Source organism: Myotis myotis, unplaced genomic scaffold (assembly GCF_014108235.1).
Source record: "Myotis myotis isolate mMyoMyo1 unplaced genomic scaffold, mMyoMyo1.p scaffold_m19_p_9, whole genome shotgun sequence".
Lineage (NCBI taxonomy): Eukaryota > Metazoa > Chordata > Mammalia > Chiroptera > Vespertilionidae > Myotis > Myotis myotis.
Window position 1 is genome coordinate 24,449,980 of NW_023416401.1, and position 12,671 is coordinate 24,462,650.

At 48.0% G+C, this 12,671-nt stretch overlaps 1 protein-coding gene across 1 annotated transcript in view; it reads right to left on the reverse strand.

Annotated features, from left to right (window-relative positions):
• The window catches only part of JPH2 (junctophilin 2), a 64,643-nt gene that overhangs the window by 42,084 nt on the left and 9,888 nt on the right, over positions 1 to 12,671 (reverse strand). The window lies entirely within an intron of this gene.

The window sequence follows — 12,671 nt, forward strand, 5'->3', positions numbered from 1 at the left end:
CAAAATAGAGCAAGGTTGAGGTTAGCAGTCAATTTTAAGTGTGAAGTTGTATGAGCAGGTGAGACTGTGTGTGTGAATTTAAAATGTGTGCACAGATTTCAAATTACACACAAGAGAATGATGGTGCAAGAGTGAGTAGGTAAGACATAGGGTTTGTACAGTAATGTGAATATTTACACTTGTGGGGGTGTGCAAGGTAGCGGGAACATGAACAATCATGAATGTGCAAGGCAGTGCGTGCACAGAAGGTGACCAAGATCACGTGCATCTGTCATAATGATGTAACATAAGCTTATGAGAGCATTGGAGGTCTTGAGTGCAAGGAAAGGCAAAGTTGAGTGAGGGTGCAAGACTGTTAGAGGGTCAGAGTGCAAAGTTGTGCAGCATGCAAGGCTCTGTCAGTGTGTGAGGCTAAATGTGTGTGCATGGTCATGGTAGTGTGCAAGGTGATGTGGATGTCAGAGTTCATGAATGAATACGACAGTGAGTTTGCAGTCATGTGAATGTTGGAAAGCATGTGACTGTTGGAGAGCATGGGAGAGTGTGTATTTGTGCAAGGCCATGTAACTATATGAGATCATAAGTGTGCAATGCAGTGTATCTACAGTGGGGTGAGTGCCCAAGGTTCTATGGAGGTGCCATTATGGGTGTGTGAGAGGTTCTGGGTGTTCAAGCCATCTGAGTACAAAGCACAATATGAGGAGATACTCTAGGATAAATGAGTATGTGAAGTTGTGGGCATTAGTGAAACTGAGACCATGTAAGACCATGTGGATGCAGGATAGTGGTTGTCAAGGAGACCTTGTGTGTCCATGAGTGAGCACGTGTGTTCCTGGGAATATGACTGTGAGTGGGCCACCATGTGCAAAGAGGCAGCACAGAGTAGTAGTTAGGAGCACAGACAACAGAAGCCAGGCTGCTGGGTCCAAATGCGGCCCCCGCCATTACTAGCAGTGCAACCTCTGGCAAGTGACCTAACCTCTCTGTGCCTCAACTTCCTCATCTGTCAAACAGAGATAATTGCCCCTTAATTCATAGGGTTGAGGTTTAAATGAGCTAAGATCGCTGAAAAACTCAGAAAGAAAAGGTACGTGTGTAATAACGTGATTCTGCAAAGCTGTGCTAGTGTGTGAGGTCACCTGAATTGTATGAACAGGTCAATACAAAGCAGACAAAATATCTTCCTACTCCACCACCACCCTTATGTGCTGTGCTCCCCAGGGCTCTCAAAACCTTCTCCCTATCCTCCCTGGGTGATTGAGCCATCGGGTTTTTATAACTGTCATCTGTGTCCTGCTGACTCCCTCTGCCCCAAATATATCTTCTATATATCCCTCTGTATACTCTCTGTATATCTTCTATATCCCCTCTCTAGCTCCACATGTCAGCCTGGAGATGGAAGGCCCCGGGTGTGACTCAGCCACCACCAACTCATCATCTCCCCCCACCCACACACACTGCCCACTGTCTCTCCCCAACAGCACCACTGAGAGCCAGTTCTCTGCCTTCATCTTCATGCCTCCAGCATATAGAACAGTACCTGACACAAGATTCACTGAATTGGGGGCAGGGAATCCAGAGCTTTTGTTTTAAACACATGCCTATACTTTCCCCTGGTTAACCAAATAATCCCAAATGGCCTTCTCCTCATTAGATCCTTCTGCCCCGGGTGGCTGGATAACTGAACAGCCAGTCAGCTGAACAGGCATGCTCCCAGTGGGGCCTTTGCATAGGTTGTTCTCTGTGTCTGGGTCTCTTTTCTTCCAGATAACTGTCAAGTCTTTTGCTCAGTGAGCCCTATCCTGATGGCAATCTGCCTGCACCCCCACAAGCACCCAGACATCCCCAATCTCTTTTTACTTTTTTTTCTATTGCGTATATTACCTTTTAATGTGCCATATGACGGGCTTACTATATTTATTGTCTTTCTCTTCCTGCTAGAATGGAAGCTCCATGAGGGCAGGGCTCTCTCCTGTTTTGTTCTCCGATGTGTCCCCAGCACCTGGAACAGTGCCTGGCACAGAAAGGTGCTCCACAGATATTTGCTGACCGATTGTCTGAACCTGTGCAGAAACTCCATCTCATCGTGTGACATTGAGCAACTCTCTTCTCTTCTCAAGGCCTCCATTGCCCTATCGGCCAATGACATGGTTGGCCATGAAGCTCACTGAGGTTAAGCCTAATGTTAACTTGCAGGGCTTCTAGAAATTGGGGCACTGTGACTCTGGAGGGGAAGGACAGTGTGTCCACATGACTCCACGCTGCCTGGTCACCCACAGCACAGGCAGCTCCAGCTCAAGCCCCCTCTCCTCCCCGCCCCAGCCTTTCGCCATGAAGAACCCCATCAGGACCATGCACAGTGTCAAGAGCTCACTTAAACCCCTCAGGGTCCTGTGAGGTGGGTCCCATGATGATGCTGGTTTATAGGAGAGGAGGTTGGTAGTCTGAGAGCTAAGAAGGTAGATCCAAACCCAAGTCTTCTGACACCCAGAGCTCATGCTCTGAGCCCATGGTTCTGAATCCTGACTCCCACTTTAGAAGTTCTGAAAATAAAATACAGACCCCGTGGGCCTCACCACCAGAAATTCGGCTTTAATTTGTCGGAGAGGGACCCTGGTACTTGCAGCCCCTCTGTAAGTGGGCAGGAGCAGCCCGAGGTAAGAGGGACATCAGGGCTCCCGTCCCTTCAGTGACCAGCCACACTGCGATGTAAGTTCCATAGAGACATGGACTCACTCTTTTCTGTCCTTCAGTGTCCGGACAGTACCAAATGGGTACTCGGTGAATATTTGTTGAATGAGTGAATGAATAATGAACAACATGCATTCTATAACTGTTTATTCTCTCCTTTCTGCTCTATCCATCAGAAAAGAGCTCTGGCCGAAACCGGTTTGGCTCAGTGGATAGAGCGTCGGCCTGTGGACTGAAGGGTCCCAGGTTCGATTCCGGTCAAGGGCATGTACCTGGGTTGCGGGCATATCCCCAGTGGGAGATGTGCAGGAGGCAGCTGATCGATGTTTCTCTCTCATCGATGTTTCTAACTCTCTATCTCTCTCCCTTCCTCTCTGTAAAAAATCAATAAAATATATTAAAAAAAAAAAAAAGAAAAGAAAAGAAAAGAAAAGAGCTCTGTGAAAATGACTGCAGAGGTATTTAATGATTCCTATGAGACTCCCCCAAGATGACACAGCTAATTAACCCACCAGAACCAAAACTCACACCCATGTCTAGCTGTGTGCCTTTGAGTTGTCTCGGAAGAAAGGGTTGGGGGAGTGGGGAGAAGGAAAAGTGAACAAGAATAGAGCAGAGAAGGTGGTAAACTGGGGAAAGAGAGAAGACATCTAATCTCTGGGTTGGACAAGTTTGTGAAATTAAGTCAGCCCTACTACCTTTAGCTTAAATTTGGCATGAGATGGGCTGACATGGTCCCTTTAAGCCCAGGAAAAACTAAGATTGCAACAGAAGAGCAGCTCTTGGTCACCAGTTGAGGAGGAAACAGCCTGACTATATTAGGAAACTTACAAGCAAGTGTCAAGAGGCACAGACACCCAGGGGAGGCTGGGAGTGACGGCTCTCTGGGAAGGATTGGAAAAGCCAAGTGCTAGGGCCATCGCAGCCTGACTCTCTCTAAGACAGGACAGTGCTCTCTGGGGGACAGGAAGAACGCATTGGAAGAGGGAGAGAAGGGGGACCCTGCGCGGTTTTCTGGCTGACAGAGGCCCTCTGTGGAAGGAAGTGCCTCCTGATCCCCTTAGGGCTGGCCCCTCACTTGGCCTTGTAAACACTGCAGGGTTTCCCACTGCCCTCAGGGTCAGGAGCAAGGTTCTCGGCAGCCTACATGGCCTGGCATGGGCTGCGGCTGCCCACCTGTCCTGACTCATCTCGAACGGCTCTCTAGTCACACTTACCTTCCTGCCTCAGGGCCTTTGCACATGCTTTCCTTCCTCTTCTTGGCGTGCTCTTCGCCTCCCTCCTCCCCTGGCCAACTCTATTGATATTTCAAGCCTTGGCTTAAATGTGACTTCACCCAAGGAAGATTTCTTGAACTCCACTCCCTGAGTACTGCCACGTGGTGTCGTGTCACTCGTAGTTCTTGGCACTTTCCCCAGTTGCAGTTAGATACTTATTGTGATCATTTGTTCACCTTTAGCCTTTCCTACCAGACTTTGGCTTCCAAGAGAGAGGGAGCCTTGTCTAGGTAGTCCGCTATGATCCCAGCATCTAGCACAGTTAGTTATCAGGCCCCAGGAAGCCCTCAGCCAACACCTGATGATTCTGTATCTCTCCTGATTGCCACCCTATGTTCTCTCAGGGGCAGGGACCACATCTTCTTTTCCTCGCAACTCAGTACATGGTAAGTGCTCAGTAGTGATTGGCAGTGACTGCCACCCTTGTTCAGGGCTTGAGGCTCAGCAGCTCAAACTCTGGGCGCTACAGGGACACTTATAAAAGGCTAGTGAGGGCCATAACTATGGTACATACAGTCCAGTCCCTCAGGCCAGGCTCCTAAACTTAATAAAACCTGCATATCGCCTTCTCTCACAAGTGCCCTTCTGGTTTAGTGGAGAATGACCCGAGTTTTAACCTTCACTCTGACACTGAATAGTTTTAAAATGGGCATAATTTATTTAAACCTGCGGAGCCTTGTTTTGTCCTTCTAAATTGGGGGTAATGAGATCTACTTCATTTATTCCTTTGAATTCAACAACTTTTTGCTGTGGATACTGCAATCTTGGTGCTAGGTGCCGGGGCTACAGCAGTAAATAAATTGACATGGTCCCTGCCTTCAAGGGCTTGGAGTCTAGTGCCAGGGGTAGACTACATTTAACCAACCAGCACAGAAATAAACGTTAGGCAGCCACAGCAGTGGTCCAGAGAGGTGATGGGCTGGGACTCGGCAGTGGAGTATGGAGGGTTGGTTGATCAAAGATTAATTGAACTATATGGGAGGCAGCTAGGACAAAGTGTTCAATAAAGGTTAGCTTTTTAAGAAATATTTTTATTAATTTTTTATTTGATTTCAGAGAGGGGAAGGGAGAGAGAGAAACAATGTGAGAGTGAAGCATCGATAGGCTGTCTCCTACGTGCTCCCTACCGGCCCGAAACCTGGGCATGTGTCCCAACTGCGAATTGAACCAGTGACCTTTTGGCGCATGGGACGATGCCCAATCAACTGAGTCACACTGGCCAAGACTAAAGGCTAGCTTTTTGACAGGTCAGAGTCTTTGCTTAGAGATGCTGGCCCAGAAAGGATTAACTGGAAAGATGAAAAGGACCCAGGGAGGACAGAGAGAAATCAGAGGGAGGGAATGAGACCGGCCCCCATTTTCTGCCTTGGTCTGCTTGTTTGTAAGAAAGCAGCCTTGGGCCTTGAAAGGCCCAGCGGTCGTTGGTTTGGGCACACCCCTGACTGAGGGAGACCCACGTGCCTCCATCCTTGGGAAGAAGAAAATTTGGGAGTTTGTTCATCAGTGAGACCTGCCTCCACATCCCCTAAACACACACGATACAGAGTAGTTTGTGGAATCCACATCTGTAGTACAAGACCCAGTCACCAAGCCAGAGATTATGGTTTAATTGATGTGGATACTGGAGTTTTTAAAAGCACCTTAAGGGATTCTAATGTGCCGCTTGGAGTAGAGCTGTGAAACCTCTCCACTAACCTCCAATTAACCAACATGCTCTGTTCCTTCTGTAAAACCTGCTAACGGATGCCCTTAGCCCCCGATGTGCTGGCGGGCAGGCCATGTTAGTCCTGAACTGACACTTCTGAAACCACATGGAGTTGCATGTTTATTTAAGACTGTTCCCAAGTCAGCTGTGCTCATTATGGAAGTTCTGTGACTCACTAATAGTTATATCTAAGCCTAAGAGCTTAGAATTTTTAAAAATGGTTTTAAATAAAAAGAGGGTTTTGTTTCTCTGAAAACAAACTGAATGCTCTTGGGTGTCCATGAAGGACAGTCCCTAAAATATCGCCCTCAAATTCAGTATTAATAATTATAAAAGGTTGGGAATGAAATTATAAAAATCTAGACATTTCCTACACTGACATTGTTCAGCAAGTGCCTTTAACTTCTCACTCCACTCTAAAGAAACCGACAGAAACTGGACATTGTAGATGACATACGAATGCCAGGTAGGGAGAAACTCCATCAGCTCAACCTGGGAGGACAGGGGAGCAGGTATCGTGCCGATACTGTGGGTTACCCAACTGCAACTCTCCCTTCTTTGCTGATAGAACCTCCACTCTGTTCCAGGCTCCAGGTCTCCTCCATGGGACCCAGATAAAGGTCCCCAATCCAGGGGTAAATCCTGATTGCTCTGAACCAGACATTCAGGCCTACCCACCTTGCCAACGATTGGATCAGATATGACCATGCGATGAAATCTGGCATTGAGACCTGAGGGAAAGTCGGCTGGGTGGGTGGCGAGAGGGAGACAGGAAAGAGTTCTTATAAAGACAAATATATAGGGAAACATGCCCTTTTCTGCTGCTGGATGTTGTTGTGTGTGAAGATGACCCCAGAGCAGTGGCAGCCGTTTGGGAGCCATGAGGGGAGGTAGCTGAGAACAACGGTGACACTGTACGGGTGGCAGAGCGAAAGGTGGCAGGAACCTGAGTCCTTGTTGATGCTGTTGAGCTTCCATTAACCTCTACCTCTGGATTCTTGTTTATGTGAGATTATAAATATTCTTATTGTTTAACTTTGTGTTGTCCAATATGGTAGTCACTAGACACATGTGTTTACTGAGCACTGAATTTCAAAGAATTAGTACAAAAAAGAATGTCAAATATCTCATTAATAAGTATATATTATAATAATATTTAGCAATGATAATATTTTGGATATCATTAAATAAAATATATTATCAAAATTAATTTTACCTTTTTTAATCTGACTACTTGAAAATTTAAAATTATATACGTAGCCTACATACATTATATTTCTATGGAAAGTGCTGGTTTAAGTCTTTCAGAGTTAGTTTTTTGCTGCCTGCAGGCCAAAAAAAATATACAACGTTTATAGGTTTATAGTTGTTTGTATGGAAAATAATACAATAATTAATCAATAATACAAGAATAAACTCTGTTTCGTGTATTCACAACTGTAAACCTACCTTTGCCCACCCCTGTACATCCTAACAGATATGGGTTAGGATTCTAGAGTTGGAAACATTGAAACTAAGAATTTAAATGACTTGCTCATGATCACGTAGGTGTGGCAGTGAGTGGTGGTCACAGACAAGGGACTTGGTCAGTGCTTTCGCCTCTGCACCACTGCAAAGCTGAGAACATCCCTTGCAAGTCAAACCTCAGCTCCAAAGAAAGCCTGGCTGTTTCAGAAACCCAAAGGAAGTCTAGGAAATCCAGAGTTCGCTTTGAGACAGAGAAGAGACAAGTGGCCAGACCAGGGACTCTGCCTCCAAATAGAGAATGGGCACAGAACACCGCCCCTTCTGGCCAGTGACACCTGCCTATTTCTAGAAAACTGTGTGAGGTCCAAAGGTTAGTGTCCCCGGAGGACTGAACAGAGATGGAGACAAAGGAATCAGGACTAGCTCTTCTCCAGGGGTCTCCACTGCCTATGGAAGTCCTTACCCAACAGCCCAGTGTCTTCCTGACCTCGACCCCATTTACCTTTTCAGCTTTGTCTTCCTAAATCTGCCAAAGCCCAGTTTCAAAGCCACCTCCCTTAGGACACCCCCCAGGCCACCGTCTACCACCATGGTCTCATTGCTTCAGACATTCATCACTTCTTACTTCCTGTGGCAACTATCCTGCCTATATCTTGCCTATTTCGTCTAGTAGCCATCCCGGGTCCTTCTGCATGTCCTCTCATGTTGTCTCAGATGTGAGCCCAAGATCACTGGGCAGGACCATGGAAGCATCAACAGATTTCACCTGGGGTTTGCAATGGAGGGTGCGCACAGGAGAGTTCAAGGGTCAGTGGCTCCTGTCCAGGCACAGCAAAATCAGACCAGGTAAACCAGGAATGTACATTGTGGTGAACATACCTGTCCATGCCATAGTCACACATACAGGTCCTCCTGAGGTTAGAGGGCCGATCCGAGCTTGGCTCTAATCCACCTTGACAAAGACCGTGGACCCAGCATTCCAGAGAAAGCAAGTCAAGCCTGGGACATATTTGGGGGCAGCAAAGAATAATGGAAATTGCCTGGGCTTTGGAAACAGACAGACCCGATTGTGAATATCCCTCTAACCCCTCCACTTCTCTTTATTCCCACACATCCACCTAGTCCAGGCCTCACAAGTCCTTCCTGCTTGATTACAATAGCATCTTCCCTGGTCTCCTGCCTTTCCTGGCGCGTAATTCAATCCACCCTTCACTCCACCAGCCTCATCGCCTTTATAAGATGCAGATCTAATCTGGTTACCCCACTTAAAACCCTGCAATGGCTTCCCAGCGCCTTGAGGAGGATTGTCGTGGGTCCTAGAAAACACATTCTGAGACTAAGATTGAGTGGGGGCGATTCTGTGGTGAGTGCTCTCAGATCAAACAGCTGTAAGGAAGGAAGCAGGAATCAACAGCAGAAGAACTTGAACAGTTACTACCAAGGCGTCAGCTGATCCCATGAGGATCTCTGGAGCTGGCCCTTCAGAGTTGCCCCAAATCAAAGCAAGAAGGCTGGGTCTTTGTATTCTGGTATCAACCAGTCATTAGCTATGGGTTGCCCCAGAGGGAGGCACCGCTCTTTGACAGAGGGCAGTGTCCAGCTCTGAGCCATCGGCAGCCGAGGGAATGAGGACCCTGGTCCTGACGGGGCTCTGCGGGTGTCCTGCAACACCTACCGTAAGGATGACGTCACACTCCTCACTGTGACCCATGAAGCCTGCATGACCTGGGCCCTGCCACCTTTGCACCCTCACCTATCCCACTTTCTTTCTCAGTCTCTGTGCTCCAGCTTTTTCTTAAACACAATAGACTACATCCCACCCCCAAAGCTTTGCACGTGATGTGCCTTCTGCCTGGCACAGTGTGGCCCTCCTGGCACCCAGTCAACCCCAGTTCATTTCTCTGCCGGGCAACGCAAGCCTAGCAAGCCCACTCTGCGGTGGCTGTGAGTAGTGCCTCCAGCGATATCGCAGGCTCTAAAATGTGGGCTATCTTCACTTCATGGTAAAGAATTGCAGGTGACCAGTCATCCCAGTTTGCCTGAGACTGAGCCGTTTCCTCCAAGGTGAGACTTTCAATATAAAAGCAGGACAGTTCCAAGGCAACGGATTTGGGGATGGCTGGACGCCCTAAATCTGGGTGGGAAGGAATAAAGGGCGTTTCATATTAGCACAGTGTTCAGTGGTACACTGGTAAGACAGCTCTTTGGGAAAAATAAACAACCCTGATTTGTAACCTTAGCCAATTTCCATCATAGAAATAATCCCATCATTGCCAGTCAAGCTACCAATGGTTGAACAGCCAGCTTGCACGAGTCTTGGAAATTTAACAGCGGGCTCTCATGAGCTGGTAGGAGCTGGCGACCGCACCCGTGTCTAATACAGACTGTCATGTTCCTGATATCTGCAAATAGGCAACATGTTCATACACAACCTCAACTTGGCAGTAAGTGAGGGTGTCTCCATCCCAAGGTCACTGCTGAAGTGGACCTTGGAGACCATCTAGTCCAAGGCAACACGTAATCTGCCACATGGGCCACCTCTTCCCCAGGCTCTGTCCACAACAGACGTTGCTACTTGATCTCAATGCTGGACCCTCCTAATGTGGTCGTGCTGTCTCCCCTCGCCACATCTCTAGGCAGACACAGTCAGTTAGCTGGTGTTGCATATGAAAGAAAATCCACTTACCCTTAGAAGTAAGTGTAGTTCAGCCTCTCATTATACAGAGGATGAAGCTAGGGCACAGGGAAGTAGAGGGACTTTTCCAAGACCACCAGCCAGGCTCAGCTGGGACTAAAGAACAGATCTCCTGCCTTGATTGTTCTTCCATCTTCCTTGCTTTGAAGAGCTGAATCCCACAGTGGAGAGAAGAACAAAGGGCAATCTTATGGGATCTGAGTCTACATTCTAGAGAATTCTGCTTAGAGCCCCCAAATGCTTTTTATACCCTGAATGTCTGTATGTTAATGTCATTTATATGTTGGGAGGGAAGGCACTTTTTAAAATTATAAAAGTCATATATGCTTTTTGCATAAAATTCTAACAATAGAAGAGTACTAAAAATAATATATCATTTCTCCAGGGGTAATCGCTGTTAAGAATTTAGGTCCTTCTGTTTTTTCCCCCTCTCATTCACAAGTCTATACGAATAACAAATAGACTAAAAGGTTAGCTGTCCCCCACTCTACCACTATCCCTGCCACTGAGAACACTACCTAGCACATACTAGGCACTCAATAAACACTTGTTGAATGGTTCTTGTTCACTTTAAATGTCTTAGATTCCTTTCTAGGGTGTGGGTGGGTCCACCTTGGTCTTCTTACTGGATTTGTACTTCACGGCATGGTTTGTGAGTGAGCTGAATGGTCCCTTTGGGTGAGCATGTAGACTGAGCTGTTTTTCCTGTAACAGTCCCACAGCCTAGCATGTCCAACAGGCATCGGTGTCCAACACTGAGCTCCTGACCTTCCCTATTCGAACCCTCATTCCATCTCAGTTCATGGCAACACTGTCCTTCCGTGGCTCAGGCCAAAGCCATGAAGCCATCCTTGACTCCTCCTCCTCTTGCTCCCCATCCAATCGATCAGAAAAACCTGTGGGCTCTACCTCCACAAGAGCTCTCTAGCTGGCTTGCAAGGTGGCACCAAGTCCCTTCCCATGGCTCCCAAATGCTGCCGCCCGTCAAAGCACCTCTGTCTCCGGTTTCCCAGGATCACCACTCGAAGACCTAATGTGGAGGAGCTGATGACAAATGTCACCAGCTCCAGGAGCAGGGTCAGGTTGCAGGGGTGTATGACAAGTCCCGTAGCCTGCAGGGCTCCAACCCCTCCCTCCCCCAAATCCAGAGGCTGCTGCCCCGGATGACGCCCCACAGCTTGCACAAGAAGCAGGGGATTAACCAGGTGACATCGCCTGGATGCTGATAGCCTGGGAGCCTGTGACCTGGGTGAAGCCCCTTTGCCAGGCACTGGGTCAGCTCAGCAACCCTGCGGGCCTTGGAAACCAGAAATAATGGTGTCTGTGAAGGGGAGAAGCAAAAGGGATCAAGGGCAGAGTGTCTTGGTTCAGAAGGAGGCCACCCAGTGGTCATCCAGGCCCCTGTGTTCATGTCCCCATAACCCTCATGTCCCTGTGGCATGTCCTAGAGGCATCTGCCATCCTCGGTGTTCAGCACTGAGCTCCTAACCTTCCCTTTTCGAACCCTCATCCCATCTCAGTTCAGGGCAACACTGCCCTTCTGTGGCTCAGGCCAAAGCCATGGAACCATCCTTGACTTCTCTTCCTCTTGCTTCCCATCCAGTCAGCAAAACCTATGGGCTCTACCTCCACAATAGATCCAGAGTTCAACCACTTCTCTCTGCCTTTGCTGTGATGAGATGGGGGTCCAAGCCACTGGTGCTTCTCATCTGTTTTATTGCATAAACTCACTAATAGGTCTCCCTGCTTCTACCCTTCCTGCACCACTTCCTCTCTCCCAAACAGTCTCTCAAAACAGTAGCCAAGCCTGGCCGGCATGGCTCAGTGGTAAGAATCCACCTATGAACCAGGAGGTCACGGTTTGATTCCCCGTCAGGGCAGATGCCTGGGTTGTGGGCTCAACCCCCAGTGTGGGGCGTGCAGGAGGCAGCAGCCGATCAATGATTCTCTCTCATCATTGATGTTTTTCTCTATCTCACTCTCCCTTCCTCTATGAAATATATATACACTGAGTGGCCAAATTATTATGACCACCCCATCAGTACTTCATTGATACTTCCAATACTGAATATTGAAAACTTCCTAAGCAAATACTCTCAAGGTTTTATTATTATTATTATTATTTGCATAACTAATTCACTTCATTGTACTGATGGGGTGGTCATAATAATCTGGCCACTCAGTGTATATTTATATATATACACACACACTAGTGGCCCGGTGCACAAAGTTTGTGCACGGGGGCAGGGGGATGTCCCTCAGCCCAGCCTGCACCCTCTGCAATCTGGAACCTCTCGGGGGATGTCCAACTGCTGGTTTAGGTCTGATCCCACAGGACATCCCTCTTGCAATCTGGGACCGCTGGCTCCTAACTGCTCACCTGCCTGCCTGCCTGATCGCCCCTAACCACTCTGCCTGCTGGCCTGCTCACCCCCAACTGCCCTTTCCTCCTGGTCTGGTCACCCCTAACCGCCTCTGCCTTGGCCGCACCACCATGGCTTTATCCGGAAGGTCTCCTGGAAAGTCTCCTGGTCTAATTAGCATATTACCCTTTTATTAGTATAGATAACAGTAGCCAAAGGAATCCCTTTAAACCAAGGCAGATCATGATGCTTTTAGAGCCCCCACTTTTCTCAGAGTAGAAGCCAGATTCTTACAGTGGCCTGCAGGTCCCTGCATGAACTGTCCCCACTCCACTCTTCCTGGCAGGGATGTGATATGGGTGATGTTGCATCCTTCCCTATACATTTCATCAAGGGCCATATTGTCAGGTTGTCTTATCATTGATGCTGTGAGATTTGATCACTTTGTGAAGATGGTATCCATAAAGGAGTCT